Source organism: Canis lupus, chromosome 34 (genome assembly GCF_003254725.2).
Source record: "Canis lupus dingo isolate Sandy chromosome 34, ASM325472v2, whole genome shotgun sequence".
Taxonomy (NCBI): Eukaryota; Metazoa; Chordata; class Mammalia; order Carnivora; family Canidae; genus Canis; species Canis lupus.
Window position 1 is genome coordinate 35236801 of NC_064276.1, and position 19949 is coordinate 35256749.

At 41.2% G+C, this 19949-nt stretch overlaps 1 long non-coding RNA gene and 1 pseudogene across 1 annotated transcript; one reads left to right on the top strand and one right to left on the bottom strand.

Annotated features, from left to right (window-relative positions):
- The first annotated feature begins 10829 nt into the window (after positions 1-10829).
- On the top strand, positions 10830-14370 carry LOC125754346 (uncharacterized). The gene is made up of 3 exons (XR_007408305.1): positions 10830-11310; positions 12434-12551; positions 14236-14370. It is a non-coding gene; the product is annotated as an uncharacterized LOC125754346 (long non-coding RNA).
- Positions 14371-19435: 5065 nt separating this feature from the next.
- Positions 19436-19622, bottom strand: LOC118353295 (ATP synthase membrane subunit K, mitochondrial-like; annotated as a pseudogene).
- Between the last annotated feature and the right edge of the window lie 327 nt (positions 19623-19949).

Here is a 19949-nt window from a genome sequence, read left to right on the forward strand (position 1 = left end):
ATGATCTCTAACAGTTTCTCAGTCTTTTTTTTTTTTTCTTTTAATGACATTGACAGTCTTGAGGCAAACTAGCCAGGTACCCTGTATAATGTCTCCCCATCTGGGTCTGTCTATTTTTTTTCTCATGATTAGACTGGGGTTATGGATTTCTGGAAAGAATACTACAGAGGTAAAGTGCCCTTCTCATTATTTCATACGAGATCTGCATGGCATTACTCTTAATGCCAACTAAGATTTCATAACTTGTGTAAGGTAGTGTCTGTCAGATTTCTTCACAGTCAAGTTACCATTTTCCCCCTTCCATACTTTACCCTTGGCAGCATGTTACTAAATCTAGCCCACGCTTAGGAGAGTGTGGTTTAGAGTTCCATTAAATATATATATATAGGTATATATTACATACAAGTATATATATTTTTTTCCATTAAAAAATATATAATATATAATATATTTTTCCATTAAAATATATAAAATATATATATATTTAATGGAATTCTTCTGAAAGAAAGATATGTCTTTTCTTTCCCATTTATTTATTCAATCATTTATTTATGGCCAGTTTGGGCTCATGTATATTTACTTTATCCTTTGCTTATAATCCCAATACTATGTTATTCATTTTGTTGCTTAAATTATTCCAGCTTTGGCCACTGGGAGTTCTTTCAGTTGACTCCGAAGTATCTTTGACTTGCTCCCATTCTTCATTTCCTGAGCACTCCCCTTCTGGTCTTACAAGATGCTCCAGGCTCATCTCATATTTTGTCAACCTTAGACCTAGAAAGAATCATTTCTCCAAGGAACCCTTTTATTGGAGTATGCTATTAGAAACCAAGATCTGGATACTAGGAACACTCATTGCTACTAGAGTGTAACTGTGAAGTAGGATGTTTAAACACACTGCTTTGATTCTGGTAACCTCTAGAGCCCATGTCCCCTTTCCCATTCTCCTATTAAACCACAACAGAAGAGATCAAGTCAGTCTTGCATATGCTAGCAAGAGCGTAAAATGTTACTTGCTGTTCCCAAATGTGTGACTACACCCTCTTTTCCTACCCCACATCATATGCAAGAAATTCTTCATATGCGTTTGCTTGGGCTTATCTTGATTCTAGGTTTGGGCATCAAGTTGGCCCAGGGGAGGACAAAGAGACAGGCCATGCTGATGGTGGGTGTTGAAGAATGGTGAGAGATAATCTCAGTGAATTTGGTAACATGCATGTCTGCTTTTCTGTATGTCACACTGAGCACCTAAACATTGGCCTTATGTATTCTTTCCTTCTTAGGCACCATGCCTCTTTGAAGAGTCCAAACTCAGTGCCTTCAGGGGCCAGGCAAGTAATATAATAGAAGTGAAGAAAGGGAAAAGAATAGGATATAATAATAGAAAAAAAAGAAGGCAGTGGAAAATCTGAGAGTGCTTGCTTAAACTAAAGGCATGAAAATTATTTTTTTCTTTACAATATTCTGCTGGCCAGATAAAACATTTTCTAGATGAATTGGCTCTCAGGTGCTCTTAGGTGCTCTGGGTGTGGGGAAGAGGGGGAGACATTGTGTCATACTTTTACACAGAGCCATATGGAATCATACAAATAAGACTGAGGCTTGACTTTCTGTGTAATACTCGATCTCTGCTAAATGTTAGTTACTTTAGGCCTTATTACAGTTCCTCAGCAAGAATTTTCTTGTAATATCTAAAGATCTGGAAGGAGAGAGTTCACTTGGAAGCCAAGAGCTCTGGATCCCAGAAATTTAATCACTTTTCAGCACCAGTATAGTTAACCTCAGCTTACCAAACTTGCACAGTTAGAGTGAGGTTCACCTGTTGGCCTTCTTGAAATAGGATACTGCTCGTTGTTTACAGATGCCTTGACATATCAATCAGAATAGGATATGTTTTTTTGGAGTCAAGACAGCCCCCCAAGTCAGTGGCTTTATACAAGTTTAGGTCATGCTAAAATGACCATGAATTTTCAAATTGTGTCCATTGTCCTCTTTACTCTGAAACCCTGGTTCTCAATCATGCTGCATGTCCAAAACAAGTCAGATGAAAGGCTTAGCCTGCTGTACACCCTCAGAAACTCAAGCTGGCAGAGGCATCATCTAGATATCACCATTTCAGCAGGGGAAGGGAATGTGGTGAACTGTGAATTGACTTGTAAGGCTTCTACTTGCAAATTATTGGCTGAAGATAATCACACGACCACATCAAACTTCAAAGGGGGAAATAGAGTGCAATACTTAGAAAATGAAAACTAGAAATAATTTATAAATAGCATTAATGACTACCCCACTTAGTGTTAAATGTGTTAGCATTTGGAAGGTGAAATTTAGAAATGCTTCATTTGGTTTTGTTCCACATTTTCAACTAAATAGATCCTGTCTATCCTAATCTAATAAATCGTGCTTCCTACTCCCAAAACACTCACAGGCCATGGTGAAAAAGGGGTGGTCTGGGAACTCCTTCAGTTTGAGAGCCTTGAGTTTGGCTCTCCCCAAATCCTTCTCCCCCCAAATCTGACTTGTGATTCCCACCTTGCTTTCAAATTCCTTTACCATAGTTCTTATTACTTCTTAACCTATTCTTGCCTTCCCCTAATCCTTAAAAGTAGTAGCTATCTTACCCAATTCCTCTCTGGCCATGGGTCCTCAGACAGACACATTTCTTCACAGTTATCTCAACCCCCAAATTCCTGTTCTCCAATTTTCAGATTCGATACTACATTTAAAAGGGTCTCCTTGGGTACGTCAGGAGGGGAATGTCTAACATAAAGAAGAGTATAGGAGATGTGGTTTAAATAGGAGTGGGAATATGTAGAAGATGGTAGGGTATGTAAAGGTTAGTACACTACAGACATAATAGAAGTTACCATGATCCCTGTCACTAAATATTTGAAGTGCCTGACTGAGCGTGGTGTTAGTATTGACAATCTGAATGTGGTCCTGGTATTCATATTCCAGGATGGAGCTACCATCACTCAATTGCTACTTCCACTCATTTTAATTATTGTCTCTTTGGAAAGATCTTTTTGATAACATTCAGTTGGTTTGTTGTCCAAAGTACAAAAAGAAGAGAATCTTTAAAAGGCCCTAAAACATTTCCCTTATTGCTAATTTTGGAAGCTGAGGATAAATGGCTTTTGCAAAAAAAAATGGTATGAACTGTTCATTAAAAACACATCATCGAACATGCACCCTACTTGGCAAAGAACCATAATCTGACCCATAGTATTTGATTTTCAAAACCTGAGGGAAGATTTTACATCATTAATGAGAGAGGAACTCCTTATCTAAATCATTGATGACCTCCAACAACCATGTTAACTTATGGTTATATCCTTTCATAGATGCTAGGTTTGGGCGTCTTAGACATATACTCAGAAGCTTGAAAATTGGCCAAAGCAGTTAGGTGGTAAATGCTCTTGCAAACACAGACTTTCATTTTTTCTCAGGAGGTTGTTCATTTCCTGCTATGGCTTAAATACAAAATGTGTAAATAAAAGGACAATGGAGTGACATAAAAGTGGAGATCTTATAGTGAAATATCTTTCTAGAAAATAGTAAGTAATCTTATACATCTTGGTTCTTAAACTTGGAAATCTGTTGCTTTGTTGCTTGGAATTGTAGCAACTATGGCATTATATAAAATTTTAACATATTATTGAACGGATGAACAAATATCCATACATAAGAAAATAAAAAAATCTTTACTTTGCATTTTAGCCATTCCCTTATGTAGTCAATCCCTCTTATCAGGCCTGGTGCTTGAAAGCAAAATGATATTGACCCATGTTTTCTCAGTCCTATTAATGCTATCAAGAAGTAAAATAGAGAAATGGAAACAGAAAAATCAGGAGAAATCATGGAATTGGAAAGTGTACCATGAGCTGACCATTGGGTGGTTAAGAGTTGTCTGTTGCTCACAGGTTGGTCATCTAAGTCAGTCAAATCCCCATTCTTCTCTTCATCTTCTGTCTTTCTCTTACCTGAAGGCTTTTTATCCTTTGTCTATTCCTTATGTAAGATACTGGTTCTTTTTGATCCTCTTCTTTTCTCACACACAACTTTTTTCTTCAGTTATTACATATACTTTTACAACCTCAGCTATCATTTCCAGAGAGATAATTCCCCAAAGTCAATACCTTTAGTCCCAATGCATCCTTGGGCTTCAAATCCACATTCTAATAGTCTTCTGATACTCCATGTGGTTATTCAATGGATAATCTCACTGTCTAGGCATGGGTGCCTGGCATCTGGGCTTCTGGGGTGGATAATACATTATGAACCTATGGCCCATGTTCATGGAGTAAGGTGGGAGATCCATGAGGCCATGGAGAAGCTGGTTCAAAACATACAGATCATTTTGGAAAGATCTTAGTAGAGATGGAGAATCTGAATGTGACTATGAGAAAAACAGAAAAACCAAATGAGTGTGAGAGGCAAAGCTAGGAAGCATTTACCTAGGTGAAGAGGGGAGCTGTGAGGTTTTCACTGGAGCTTCTGTGCTCTTATATGAGTCAGCTCTCTTGCCTCCATGGATTGGTCTGATGTGGGAACATGAGTCAAGATGGATCAATGAGACCCTTCCCAGCACTTTCAGAGTTGGAATCAAGAAGAATGCAAATAACTGAATGTTACTAAATACTTCAAAGGAAAAGCAGAGGTAGTCTACAGAGAAAGAGGGAAAAATGATACAGTTGCTTGAGATGGAAAAAAGAGTTCATAGCAACATTCAAGTTCCTGGTTCCAGTTGACACAGACTCCACCATATCACTGCCCCTTTCAAGGCTTGGTTTTCCATAACAGAGCACCAATAAAATCCACCTTCACTTGAAGCCTAGCTCAAGTTCATCCTTGCAGCCAAAAGAGTTTAATGAATGTAATTGCCCAGTCCTGTTGAAATACTTCAAAGACTGGGTCACATGTTCCTGCTTTTCCATTTCCTCTGCTGGATAATGTGCTCACAGAGCACAATGGTGTTTTGCTTATCTTTATGCGTCTTCCAATTTAGCACAATGCCTGGCACAGAGAAAGTACCAAGAAATCATGCCCTGCCATAATTCTCTGCAGCATACCTGAGTGACCCATCTGTGTTTCTTCAGTTCTCTGATTCAGAGATGACCCATGTGCGACTTATCACCAGTGATTTGTAGTGGAAGCTGACCAGGATATAGGAGCAAGTGCATGACCTTAGAGGCATTAGCTTGGGTTTGGCTCCACCATCAAACAGCTTTTCAGCATCACATTTGGTCCACATTTCTCACCGCTCTTTCCCCATGCTAAAATGATGAGGCTATTTCTTTTCAATCAGCTCTGTGTTTCTCTCTAGTAGATTATTTTCTTAGACAAAACCGTGAAAATAATTTAAGACTCTGAACGAGAGCTTAACGTGTCCTCGCAGCATGCACCTCCTGAAGAAGACAGGAAATGTGGGAAAAACAGGAAGAGCAGAGTGATCCTGGCAGGGTGGGCTCTTGGGAACATTGTCAGGAAGACACAATCTATAGCAAAGTCTTAGGTCAGCCCCCTGCCTTCTGTCAACTGGAGGGCTGAGTTCAGCCCCGTGTCTTCTGTGACACTCCCTTCTCTTCTATTTCATTCCAGGGCATTCAAGCCCAATGATTTGTTTTGGAAATGCTATCATTTGTTAACTTAGCTTTTATCTCGGTTGGATGCCTTTCCTGTTTCATTGCTTTCCTTTCAGAGAGGCAGAGCCAACACTTGACTCTGGGAGTTTTATTCAACACACCCCTGTTGTTAGATGAAGTTAAAGAAATTTTGATTAACAAGCCTACCCAGTTCTATGATGGCCCAGGGTGTGTTTCTGCCTCCCTCCAGGGAGATGAAGTGAATGGAGCTTCTGTTTGGAAGACTGGTCTGGTAAATAAACCCCAGCAGGTTGGATCCAGAGGAGGATCTGCTTGTGTCAGTGTGGGGCAGCACCGCTGTTGCTCCAAAGGGTGACGCTGGAGTCAAGAGTAGAGTTCCAAGATCCTTGGGCTACCCAGGCCTTTTCCGAGGATAGTCTTCCCTGACAATGTAGAGTTCCTTGCTGGGATTCTGGGGGCCTGAGAGATGAGGAGGGGAACAAAAGGCAAGTCAGGAATTCAGAGATGGGATGACTGGGAAGAAGTAGTTACAGGTTATTGGCAAGGAGTAGGGCTGTTGTAAATATTCATCATCAGCGTCATTATCCTAAAACTTTATATTTGAATAGTATCTTTTAAAATTTATTTTTACAGTTTGCTTTCATAATCTTCAACCCACTTGTTCTTTAAAAACCTTAAGGGTTGGGCTGCCCAGGTGGCTCAGCAGTTTGGCACCTCCTTCAGCCCAGGGCGTGATCCTGGAGACCTGGGATCAAGTTCCGCGTAGGGTTCCCTGCATGGAGCCTGCTTCTCCCTCTGCCTGTGTCTCTGCCTCTCTCTCTCTCTCTCTCTCTCTGTCTCTCATGAATAAATGAATTAAAAAAATAAATAAAAACCTTAAGGGCTAGAACTATTCAGGGAGGGGGAGACCATGATATAATGGCATTGATAATCTATGTCCTAGAAGGCTGAAACCATCAGCTCAGGCTTGCTATAGAAAGAAAGGAGGGAATTTTGTGAGTGAAAGCCTAAAAACCAAAATGTAATAAGAATTAGAAAAGAATATAGAAAACTAATTTTAGCATCTTGATGGAAAGGGGGAGGGGTTTTGCTATTCAATTCACAAAATTCAGAAGCCCTAGGAGAAGATTAACAGATTTGAAGATGTCAAGTTTTTAAAAAAAATTTGTTCTCTTATCTTTCATTATGATGCTTTCATTAGAGGTTTGGAGATTCTTGTCTCTCTGTCCCAATTTTGAGTATGAGAAAGAGCTGATTGGAAGTCAAGTATGTGTGTAAGGCTTGTGGACTCAACTTCTCCGTTGGGGGAACTGGGTGGGCCATTTACTGAGGAATTCCCAATGTCTTTACATTAGTTTCCTAGTGCTGCTGTAACAAAGTAGCACAGATTTAGTGGCTTAAAACAACACAAATTTATTATCTCATTGTCCTGGAGGCCAGAAGTCCTAAATAAGACTCATTGAATTAAAATGAAGATATTGGCAGGGTTGGGTTCTTTTCTGAAGGCTCCAGGAGAGAATTTGTTTTCCCATCATTTCCAGCTTCTAGAGGCTGTTTGCATTTCTTGCTCCTGGCCCCTTTCCATCTGCAAAGCCAGCAATGATAGGTCAAGTATTTCTCACATCTCATTACTGGAGCTTTTCTGTCTCCCTTTTCCACATTTAAGGACCTTTGTGATTACATGGGTCCACCCAGATAAAGGATAACATATTTTTAAAGTCAGATGATTAGCAACCTCAGGTTCCTTTTGCTATGTAACCTAATCTATTCACAGATTCCAGAGGTGAGGATGTGGACATCTTTGGTAGACCTTTATTCAGCTTACCACAAGTGTGTGTACACTCATATTGATGAGGGATAGAAGCAGAAAAATGCTCAACTTTAGCCTGGAAGGCTAACCTATAGCCTGCATAGTTCTAATAAGGATCAAATACGTGCTGCTGGTTGCCACAGTCTTAAAGGATCTCATGACTCACTGATATATCACTGTATATATCACTGTATATATCACTGATAGTTAAAATATCGAGCTGAATGATAAGCACCAGAGAAATCTTGTTAAGTAGTTTTATGAATAGAAATTCTGAGACGTTTACAATCAAATACTCCCTGTACCTCCCCTTCCCCTTGAGCACTAAGCATGTAGCCATCAGCTTCATACAGCAAAAATGCAGCCCTTTCTGCCTGTGGGCACTGTCCCCATGCTGCTTAAATAAATTTACTAAACTGAACCCTAAAACATCTCAAGAATTCTTTCTTGGCCATCATGCTCCATGATCTCACAACATTTTGTCTGTAAATGCCCAGAAAGAAACTGGAAGGATATGTACCTAGCTATATAGAGAATAAAATAATAGTGATTGCTCTGAACAGGGGAATGAAATAGAAAGAGGAATAAGGAAGAACTATGATATTTTACCTGAGGATTGTCACATTTACTTTGGAGTAGCAAACCTTACTTAAAAAACTTTAAGCATATTAATGAAATATTATTGAATTTATTTATATTTGTCTTTTGAATATAATATGTGTGATATTGTGATGTAATAAATATATTTTGGTGTTCATTCCTTGCTTCTGGCCAGAATACTTTTTTTTTAAATTTTTAAAAATTTATTTATGATAGTCACACAGAGAGAGAGAGAGAGAGGCAGAGACATAGGCAGAGGGAGAAGCAGACTCCATGCACCGGGAGCCCGACGTGGGACTCGATCCCGGGTCTCCACGATCGCGCCCTGGGCCAAAGGCAAGCACTAAACGGCTGCGCCACCCAGGGATCCCCTGGCCAGAATTCTTAAAACTCTTGTAATTTCTTAAGTGATACTGATGTAGGAAAGATGTTAGGGTTTGAAGCCAACAACCAAGAGAGAATTCTGGAGACGTCTTTGGTACAAAAAGTTGGTTTTATTAAATCACAGGGAAGGACCCATGGGCAGAAAGACCTGCACTGGGATCATGAGGAGTGGCCCATTATATACTTTCAAGTTGGAGGGGGTTAGGGATACCGTAAGCCTCTAAGGAGTTTGAAAGCAAGGTTTCCAGGACCTTGAGGGTGGCTGGCTATTGTTAGGAAGAGGTCATATGGTTATCAAAAATGCGTTTGTCTGCTACTTTTAAAGTAAGGGACACTAGCTTAAGGTTATACTTAAAGAAATTCTGAACTGACGGGCACTGAGGGGGGCACTTGACAGGATGAGCACTGGATGTTATTCTGTATGATGGCAAATTGAACACCAATAAAAAATAAATTTATTATTAAATAAATAAATAAAGCTAAAAAAAACAATACTTGAACACATATAATTCTTCTAAGGACTACCTATCTCACATCTACAAAGGTAAATACTTACAAATTAACAGGCATGGTTTTCACATGATCATGGGATGCTTGAATGTTCATTGGCCAGTGTGAGCATGTAAAAAAATCACATCAAGCTGTGCCCTAACTCTTTGAAAAACTACAGTTTTTCTTTAATTTGAGAAAGGGAGAGAGATTTCCAAGTATAGAAGAATTGGAGTTTGGAATGGGTCAGTATGTGATGCAGTCTAGAAGAATGGCTGTCCAACCCCAACAGAGCAAGAACTGGAGGAGCAGAGGTGCTGGTTAACCCTCTTCGTGGAGAGTGTCTTCTCCGGGCAGTCCTTTGCAACCATCTCATTGAGACACTGAGGAAGACCTGCAGCAGGGAATGGAAAAGCTATGACTCAGAACTGGAGGTTCTCATTTCCGCTAAAGCAGAGAGAGTAGGAGGGGGAGACTCTCCTGTTTTCAGAGAGTCCAACAGTAGAAACACCATCCTGAAAGGCTCTATCTGCAGAGGCAGGGTGGGACATGTTGGTGGTCCTAAAAAGTGTGCTCACGGCTATGACCACAGCAAACACCTCAGACTCTCTTGACTTCATGACCCAAACAAACCACTGGTGTACTCAACCACTGGCCATTCACTTTGTAAATATTTTATCCAATCTACTTCTTTACAATCATGACATGCTCTTTGTGTTTTCTCTACATTGTTTTTTATCTTAGGTTGTCTTCTTCAGGAATGAGCCTGTGTTTTTATACCTTCTTATGAATATTCAACTCAGACCATAAACAAAATGAGGAGCCTTGCTGGTGAGGATTTGAACTAGAGAAAACAGGAGCCCTTAGGCTCATGCATTTGGACAAATCTCAGAGAACTGAAATATTTGAAAAGAGAGAGCGGAAAGGTGTTTGTTGTCGATGTTATTGTCATTGCTATTTTCCAATAAAGCATGAGACATTTTTCATCCAGTACTCTTGAGTAATTTATTTTACTCAAGTAAATAAAAGGAGTCAATGTATCCAGAAGGGATATAAAAAAGTCTAGGTAATATTCTAATTAGAGATGCTAAGTTGGACAAATGTATTTAATTCCATTTCCTCTGAAAACCCCACTAAAACAACAATAAGGTGATTCTTAAAGCATAAACTCACATGGAAAGGAAACAGAGGAGAAGACCACGGCAACACTAAAGGAGTGAGTGATGGCTGACATTAGCAGACCCGAGAAGGCTGAAATCTGAGTTGGCAAAAGAAAAGGTGAGAAAAACCCTAGCAGACCTTTTGATGAGCTCAGGATTCGATGGCACCATGATGTCTAGAGGTAGGAGTGTGTGTGAGTGATTACAGACAAGATTCATTGAACATACATTAAAAAAGCAGTTAGATCCTGAGATCCTATCCCCAAATTCAAATGTCTGGCATTGGCTCTCTTCCATCCTAGATGAAGCCTGGAGTTTCTTCTCTGGATACTATAACAGAGGGTCTCTGGTCTGAGAAACATAAAGATACTATTGCAGTTATAGTTGCTGCATAATTACCTCCTTGCCTCTCAAAAAAAAAAAACCTTAATGGGGGGGTGGTCTGCCTGGGTGGCTCAGTTGGTTAAGCATCTGCCTTCACTCAGGTCACGATCCTGTGGTCTTGGATTGAGCCTCATATCAGGCTCCTGGTTCAGTGGGGAGACTGCCCCTTCCCCCTGCTCTCCCTTTCTCAAATAAATAAATAAAAGCTTTAAAAAAAAAAACCTGAAACCCTTAATGGGATAGAACAACCATTTTATTATACTTGTAAAGTTTCTGTGTCAATTAATTCAGACAGTGTATGGCATGTTGGCTGGGGCTTCTCAGGTGGGAAGACTCCATGATTTGGTGGTGGAATCATCTGAGGAGTCTCCACTCAACATGTCTGGCAGTTGATGCTGTTGACTAGTGCCTCAGCCGGGCTCAGTGGCCAGAGGACCCATCCGTAGTTTTCAGTGTGATCACTGCTTGGGATGGCTTGTGCTTCCTCATGGCGTGGTGGCCAGATTCCTAAAGTAAGTATCCATGAGAGCAAGAAAGGAGGATATGGCTTTCTTATCATCTAGCCTCTTTCAAGATACGATATTCCAAAGAATGAAGTCTGCCTACTGTTTTGAATTATCCATCCATATCTCAGAACAACAATTATATCTCCCTTATCGGGGGGACTGGATTTTTCTCAGAGGCTGCGTTGGCTTTGATTCCAGCTCTGACAATCCCCACGGAAGCCCAATTTGACTTCCAAAATTATTTTTGAAGAGACTTCAGTTCCTGTTGATTCGGTCACGTTGACTGCCTTCAGAGCTCAATGGGAATGGTTGCCCTGGGTTACGTTCAATTGTGGAGCTGTTCTGACCACCATAAGACTGACATTTTTCGGGTAAGCTTTTACTGAATGTCTTTGGTCTCTTCATATTTAGGTTGCAAATTTGTCGCTTGAGAGTCTACTAATCCCAACTCTCTTACAGTGTTCCTGTCATTTAGATATCCTGACTTGAGGTCACTTGAGGTGTCTTAGTTTTGGAGGGCTTGGGTGGCTCAGTCAGTCAAGTGTCCAACACTTGATTTGGGCTCAGGTCATGATCTCAGGGTTGTGACATTGAGCCCTGCATCGGGATCCAGGCCCAGCACAGAGTCCGCTTGAGATTCTTGCCCTCCTTCTTCCTCTGCCCCTCTCCCTGCTTGAAAGCTCTCTCTAAATAAATACATAAATAAAAATTAAATCTTTAAATATATATATTAACATTAAAGAACACTATAAATGTGCTATTTGTATAGAGCAAAATTTAAAGAAATAAACATCTATAAATATTTTAGCATCTTAGTGACTAAACATTGATACATTTCCTAAAATTTCCTGTATCTTCCTCTAGACAAAACCCTGACTTTCTTCTCTCCCTTTTTTGCTTGTGCATTGAAGTCTCTCAGCCTATGTGAAGCTTGACTCTGCAATGGAGTAACATAGACGTACTTCCAGCGATCTATGGCTGCCCTCTGTTCTTTTAGTCCTATTGCCATTCATTAAACTGAGGGAGAGCTGTGAGCAGAAAGAGAAAAACACATTACTTCTCCTTCCACAGAGCAAAACCAGAAAAGTAAAACTGTGGTCACACTCTTATCACACTGCAGTATAAAAACCTTTCTCAATTAGGAAAAAAAAAAAAGTTGTCTGAGAAGCTCTCACTCCTCTCTTAAATTCATAAACAACTCCTCCCTAGAACATGAGGTGATGCTTTCAACAACTCAATACATGTTTACATAATTTGTAAATGAGTTTTCATCCTTACCTGGGAGTCTTGGATTGAGCCTCGTATCAGGCTCCTGGTTCAGTGGGGAGACTGCCCATTCCCCCTGTTCTCCCTTACCAAAACTTTATAATAAGCAGCTGCCAATTTCAAAGCATAAAATAGTTTAAGCTTGTTTTCTACTTATTTAAGAATGTTATTTAAAGAACTTTTTTTGTTTTTGTTTTTTTTAAAAGCATTTTCAATCTCATCTTTCAGGTAGGGCCTCTGCATGCTGAGTTCTGTCCAACTGATGTGACATCCTTCTAGTTTCTACTTTTGCCCCACAGGCCCGACTCCAGATGCTGGTCTCCCGCACCCTCCTCTGCTGCCACAGGTACTAGTTCCTGTCTTGGGTCTTTTCTTCCAACTCCACTTCTATCCCCAGCACCACCCAGGTCAGTTCCTACTTTAGACAGGGCAGTGGTGGAGCCCAAAGGAGAAGACGTGTCTCATCAATCAGTTCTCTGACTTGGAGTCAGTGGACAATCATCTCAGCCCCTCAACTCACCACCCTCAGTATGAGAATAAACAGGTTCACTGGACACACCTTTGCAAAGGAGACATAGAGAGAGATGAAGACTTTCTATTTGATTTAATTCGGTTAGGGATGATGATAACCAAAAAGATAGGGATGAGCATCAGTTGTTAAGGAAACCAAGACTGGAAGTACAAGGGAATAAGCTTCCATTCAATGTGGGCAGAAAACAGTTCTAAAACCAGGCTCTATTGTGAGAAGATGTGATAAAGCTATTGAGAGTCTCCTGAGATGTCCTCAGGGACACAGAATAGAGTCCAGGAGATTGTCAAATGGAGACCAGTTTCTCAATGGGCTCTCAGCATTAGCAGAACAAATATAAGTATTAAAGAATACCACTTCCACCTCATGGGCAAGCCAAATTGCAACCAGGAAAACACTCTCTGAACCCAGATCACTGCTCTTACAGTAGTGGGGATAAACCTGGCCATGACCCACTGTGAGAGAGCACACTACCAGATTGATTGAGACAATCTCGATCAACGTTCTCTGCCATTGCCCTCATGGCCCTCTCCTCTGATGTCTGTTGACTTGCCTTTCTTCTCCACGTGGCCACGAACTCTTGGAGGACAGGTACCGTGTTTAACTCAGCCAGTGCTTTTTGGTGGTTGGCCCAAGGCTGGCACTCTCTACCTGTTTATTAAATGCAAAAATGGAAGTGGGTAAGAGAATTTGATTTCTAAATTCTAAATTTTGAGTTGGCAGCTATCTTTCCCACACATAAAGTCATTGTGTTCTTTTTCTTTTTTTTTTCTTTTTTTCTTTCTTTTTTTTTTAAACTTGGAGTTGTTGCTTTAACATTTTTTCTTTTTTTTTTTTTAAGATTTTATTTATTTATTCATGAGAGACATAGAGAAAGAGACAGAGGCAGAAACACAGGCAGAGAGAGAAGCAGGCTCCATGCAGGGAGGCTGATGTGGGACTCGATCCCAGGTCTCCAGGATCATGCCCTGGGCTAAAGGGAGCGCTAAACCGCTGAGCCACTGGGGCTGCACCCCCCCCAAATTTCTTTCATTTAAATTCAATTTAGTTGATATATACTATATTACTAGTTTCAGGAGTAGAATTTTGTGATTCATCATTGCATATAACATCCAGCACTCATTACATCAAGTGCTATCCTTAATGTCCATCACCCAGTCACCCCATGCCCCCGCCCTCCACCCCTCCAGCAACCTTCAATTTGCTTCCTATAGTTAAGAGTCTCTAACAGTTTGCCTCTCTCTCTCTCTCTTTATCTCTCTGTTTTCATTTTATTTTATTTTTAAAAGATTTTTTAAAAGTAATCTCAATACCCAGCCTGAGGCTCAAACTCAATAGTTGCATGTTCTACCGACCTCAACCAGGTGCCCTTGAATTTAGAGTCATTGCTTTAAAAAAAAAAAGTATTCCTTCTTCAATTCAGGACCAGATTCTCCTTTATTTAGAAAGCCATTTCAAAGAATCTATCAAGCCTAACCTTGGAGCTATTACTTTTCCGCAGGTTAGAGTTTGAAAGACTTGTGTGAGACAGGCCTAATTTACAAGAGCTGACCCCATTCATCGGACCAGGTGCCCTGAGGAAGAAAGCCAGTGGGAGCCTGGCAAGATTATTGTATAATGTAATGGGAAACTGTGGAATTAAATCTAGACTGGTGAGTGTCAGACTGATGATCTGTCCAAGCTTTATGTGCCCTTCTCCCCCTCTAGACTATCCACTTCTTAGGACAGGGATTGAGTCTTCTCTGCATTCCCTGAACCTGCTGTAGTTGAAGCAGAAACATGCCTCATGTTTTGAGGCAAACTAGGAATGGGAAAGCCAATATGGAGGAATGATGAGAAAGTGGGGATCTTTCTCATATGGCCCTTGTCAGTGTGGGGAGAAGGGAAGGGAAAACTTCTGCTAAATACTACCTGTATGCCAGACACTGTGTATAATATTTTTACATATTTTGTAGAAGGAGATTGTTTCCAAAATTTATGAGGCTTGATTTGTCCCATTTTAACAATATTTCTGAAGTTTGAATATCTTAACTCCAAAGAGCAAAACAACAGAAAACCAATTTTCCAGGCCATAAGATGTGGTAAAAAATGTTTTTTGGAAGAATCGTGTCTTTAAAACTCCTTTATTTCACATAAATACATCTCGCAAATCAGCTGAAGGATGCGGCATGTAGCCATCATTACTTTGCAGAGATTAAAAACATCTGGATATATCTGAAAAGGGAGGAAAAAAGAACATCTTGTTAAAACCCTAAATCTTTAGACATGTAAGCATATCTACAAAAATGATACATTTTATTTAGTATTTCTCATGATGAAAATCAGAATTCACAATGCTCACTCATTACCTTGAAACTGGTGTGATACGTATACACACATATATGTATAAACAAATATACATATATACATAAAATTTTTATTCTTTGGAAATGCTTGTTGATTTGTGGCAAATTCTCCTACCCTTGGGGGTTGATATAATCGCATCTGCAGAACAGAAGTTGAGATCATGCAATGGCTCCTCTTAGAAGGTTTCTCAGTGCTGTCCGTCAACTGTAACAGAACTTTTCCTTTCCAAGCTCCCCTCTCAGCTTGTGCTTCTGGAGTATCTCCATGAAGTCTATGAGGTCCTCACAGTGTCACCCAGCCTGGGTGGGGCCATGGTGGCCCATCCGTCAGGGTTCCTTCCCCTCTGTCAGTGAGCCATGGTAGCCAGGGGTCACAGCATCACACTACATGGTGCTGGAAGCCTCCTCTGCTCAGACTCCCCTGGGAATGATCTTCTGTCTTGTTTTTGAATCCTCCCACTAACCACTGGCACCTGATGCTCAAAAGGGCTTAAATATTGTTAACTCGTCCATCCTCACACATCAAATAGGGACGGGAATCTGGAGAGTTAGAACTCAAATCAAAGTCCGTCTGCCTGCAAAAACTATGCTCTCTTTACTTGACTCTGGGAGATTCACTGATGAGAACATGATTTTGGGGGAATCACTGGGCAATGGGTACACCTTGCAACCCACAAACTGAGTATGCAGGAGATGTGCCTGCTTCATTTGTCTATAAGTAAATAGAAGTTATTCTGCAAGACCTCATTCTGCCCAAAGTAGAACTCTTAGCCAATCTGGGTTGCCTCCTCCTGACTTCTCTGGCTCCATCCCAGCCCTAGGAGGACTGCAGGGTGCAGGGCGCAGGGGAAAGCATCTGCATCTCAGTTGCCCACTAGCTCTGGGGCCACTAAGCCATCGATCCTACCCTCAGGTCATGCCCAGCATTCCTCAGTGTCATGACGAACACCTTCATGCCTGCCAGGTTTCTCTGCTGCTTTTGCGACCCTTTGGGCAGATGATTCTCATCCTGCAGCACATCTGGAGATTGCCTGGGGCCACTCTCCACTTCTGGATTATGCTGCAGCTGGGGGACGCCGTGAGGCTTTCTGAGGCCCTGTCTGCCCAGATATACCAAATAGGCATTTCTTCTCTGGGGTACTGCTGCCTCCCGGACCATGTACCTGGACAGCAAGCCATAGGTCCCCTCTGACCTCAGACCCCACCTACTCATCCAAGGGCTCTGTCTTTTCCACCTGACTGTAAAGTAAGCTCCTTATAGGCAGGGATCGTGTTGAATTCACCTTTCTATTCTAGTGCTTGTCATTGAGTCTGGCAGACTGAAAGGCCCCCTATGAATGTTTATTAAATTAATAATTGTCCCCTTCCTAGATGTAAAGCTGTTATCTACTTTCTTCTGTTGTGTTAGGGTCTGTTTTCACAGCTTAATATTCAATAGATATATAAAAGGTTGGAGAGCATAGACATTAGGTCATGAATATCCTCCTTTAAGGACCAGCTTGTCACAGCTTAAAGCAACAACCGCATTCCAGGAAGTCAGTTGCATGCTCCCTAAGGATAGATTCTAGAAGATTCTGTGGGCATCTCACCCATTTGCCCTCCCCCCTACTACCTCCGTGCATGCTAGCAGACTTCCAACTATTAACACTTGCATTCCTGCAATGCTTGAGGGCTTTTCCTGGCCACGAAAACCACATTGCCCACCTGTGCCACAGGTAATACCAGGGTATTAACGCCCTCCAACAGGGGCTGTCAATCAGTGACTAACAGGACTTCCTAGACAAATACCCCAGATCCACTGTCCCTAGGATCAGATATCTCTGAGGCAGATGTCTACACCGGCTCCAAGTGATTTTCCCCGGGTACTAAGTGCCAGTAACCCGTAGTGGTAACTGGCTTAGTAAGTATTCTTTGGTGGTTTCCTGCTCTTCCTTATCTCACCTTCCCAGTCCTTTACCTCCAGAAAAACTATTCGCACCTGAATCTTTGTTTCATGGGGCTTCTTGGGGAGCCCAACCTCAGAAAGAGATTTACTAAGACCCTAAGATACCTTTATGTTCTGGATCTTCTGGATTATTTTAGAAAGTGATACATAAAAATGATGGGAGGAATATTGAGGGAGAAGGGAATCAACTAGATCACAATAGGTTGACTATGAAGAAAACTGCCCAAATTTCCTTGGATAGGGCTGGGAATGGCTTCAGAAGTGTTTCTTGTGGGCATGCATTTCCTGCTGGGTATATGTGAAAACATTGTAATATTTTAATATACATTTAATATAATAATGTAATATTTGATAATAAATATTGTGTATATATATATACACTCTATACAAAAATACTATATATTTTGTATATATCCCCTTTTAATGATAAAACCTGACTATAGTCTAGAAGTTTTGCATATAGATGTTCAATGAAGTATTTTTTATAATAGCAAACTTCTGAAAACAACATAATTGAGGATCTAGTTAAATGATTATGACAAAATAAGGGGGGAATCTACGAGATGGAATATTATGTATGTCCTTAAAATGTGTATTTTAAAACATGAAATGCTAATCATATAGACCTGCACATTAAAGACAATTCTCTTTATCCTCGCTAGGAGCGAGGGCCCTTCTGCTAACAGTTCAGCTTACAGTTCCTGTAGCCCGTACATAGTGATGACTTCTGAGTAGAAGGATCCGAAGAAGGTGGAATTGGAAGGAGGACAGATATGCGGTCTGGTGAAGTGGACAAAACTAATGGGAACAGCACAAATGGAGGGAATGAAATAAAAAAGAACTGCATTTACTGAGCTCTTCTCACCACCCCCCTCCTTGGGCTGTGTGTGCACCCCCACACCAACAGAAGGGTGACTGACTACATGTCTACTATTTCTTGTATGCCTGCTCCATGCCATATACCATCGTAATTTGTTTTAGAAACATCGTTTCTAATATTTCCAACAACCTTCTGGGAAAATGTCACAATCTCCATTTTTTTCAAATCTGGAAAATAAGGATCAAGGTGGTGTAAGCAACCAGCCTATGATCACTCAACTGTTACACAGAATTCAAACTCTAGTGTTTCTGTCACTTAGAAAATGAGGACCAGGGACAGAAAAATGACATTTCTTATGTGATGGAGAATTGACAGCCAAGCTCCAAAATAAGAGTAGGGAAATATGTAACTGCAGGAACTTACTAAGAAGGTCCTTCTAATCCATGCTGGGCTGGCTCCTGGTGTGGCCACCTGCAAGGAAACCTTGTTCTCGTCTTGTTTCCTTTAATCATGTATTGAGCTGACAGTAGATTTGCCACTGAATATGGCCCAAAACTTGGCCTTTCCCTGCAGTTGAGCCAGTTCTAGGAAAGGAAACAATCACCAAACAGGAGTTCCAGCTCAGAGGTGTACACCCAGCCATGTGCCAGAGGCGAGGCATCAGCTCCTGTGGAAGGATGTGTTCTCTGCTCTAAAGAGGTGCAATGGTTGGCTGAGTTGGCTCTTCACTGACTGGAGAGAGCAGCCTGTGAACATCTCCTCCCAAGTCTGTTTAAGGATGTCACAAGTGTAGCTTGACACCATTCACAGTGTGGATATTTGCACCAGAGACTGGCAAACACTGTAGGTGAAGGCTTTTATCTTGGAGATCCATCAATTACTGGGCCTCTCCCCAAAGGACCTGAGGCTGCTCATTAGATACTGCCTTCTATCCTGCTGTGGCAAACACAAGGGGGTAACACCATAGGTAATTTTGATTGAGTCTACAATCCTATTGGGGTCTTCGGGAGACCATAATTATACCTCCTTTCCCCATCCCAGTTCTGAACCAAATGTAGGTTGGTGATTGTGGGTTAGGTACAGCAAGAATGGGCTTCCTGATCCTGTACTGTAGGGTCAGCAGACCTACCCACCTATCACAAGTTCATCTGGACAGCCACCAGCCTGCATATGGAGCTCTCCTTCTGAAGAACGTACAGCACCCAGAATCAGAACAGAATCCTTGCTTTCTATGAGCAGCTGACTCCTTAGGATGAGGAGAGAGGAAAGGACTGAGCTCTCTTTGCCTGGTTTCCCTCCCAAAGTCACCATTAAAGCAATTCCTCCTCTCCAAGGAAGAATCAAGGAGAGAGCAGATAGACAGTAGAAGCATTTCTTGTGCTGAGTGCCCACCACATGGAGAGAGACATCAGATTAGGAAATAACCGCTGCTCTATGAAACCCTAGAGACAACCAAGTGGGAAAGTGATGAGAAATGTAAACTGGATTTTTTCCCCCAAGTTCATAATTTATTGTACAAATTGAGTATCACATGGTGAGTTGACATTAGCGTGTTCAGGCATGGGAACTTAACAGATGAGGTACAGACTGTTTAGAGTTCATATGTGGCTTTCACAGCTGGAGATTTTTTAGACCATAACTAGATGTATAAAACTATCAAAGCAATGCCTCTGCATGTGGCCAGTACACAATTCATTCTCCCTGTGGGAGTATAAGTGTTGAAATATATTTTTAATACCAGTGAAATGGAATTGGGCATCAGTTTCTGGACCTGCCATAATTTCAGTCTTGGAAAAGGCATAGATTCTGCGGCCCAAGTACCTTAACATACACAGCTACCCCTTGGCCCGGCCAGGAAAAGCCCTATAAACTGGATTCTGTAAGCCTCAGTCTGGACACACTCTGCCTTCCCAGTACTGATGGTTTACAAATTATCAGATTGGCCTGCATCTTGAGGAATATGCTGTGGTATTCTTATCACATGTACACACACACATACACACCCTTCTGACTATGACATCGCAGATGGAGTCTACAAAAGCAATCGTAATCTATATAAGCTTTTTATATTATGGCTCTTCTCCAACCCTGAGACATTCTGTGTA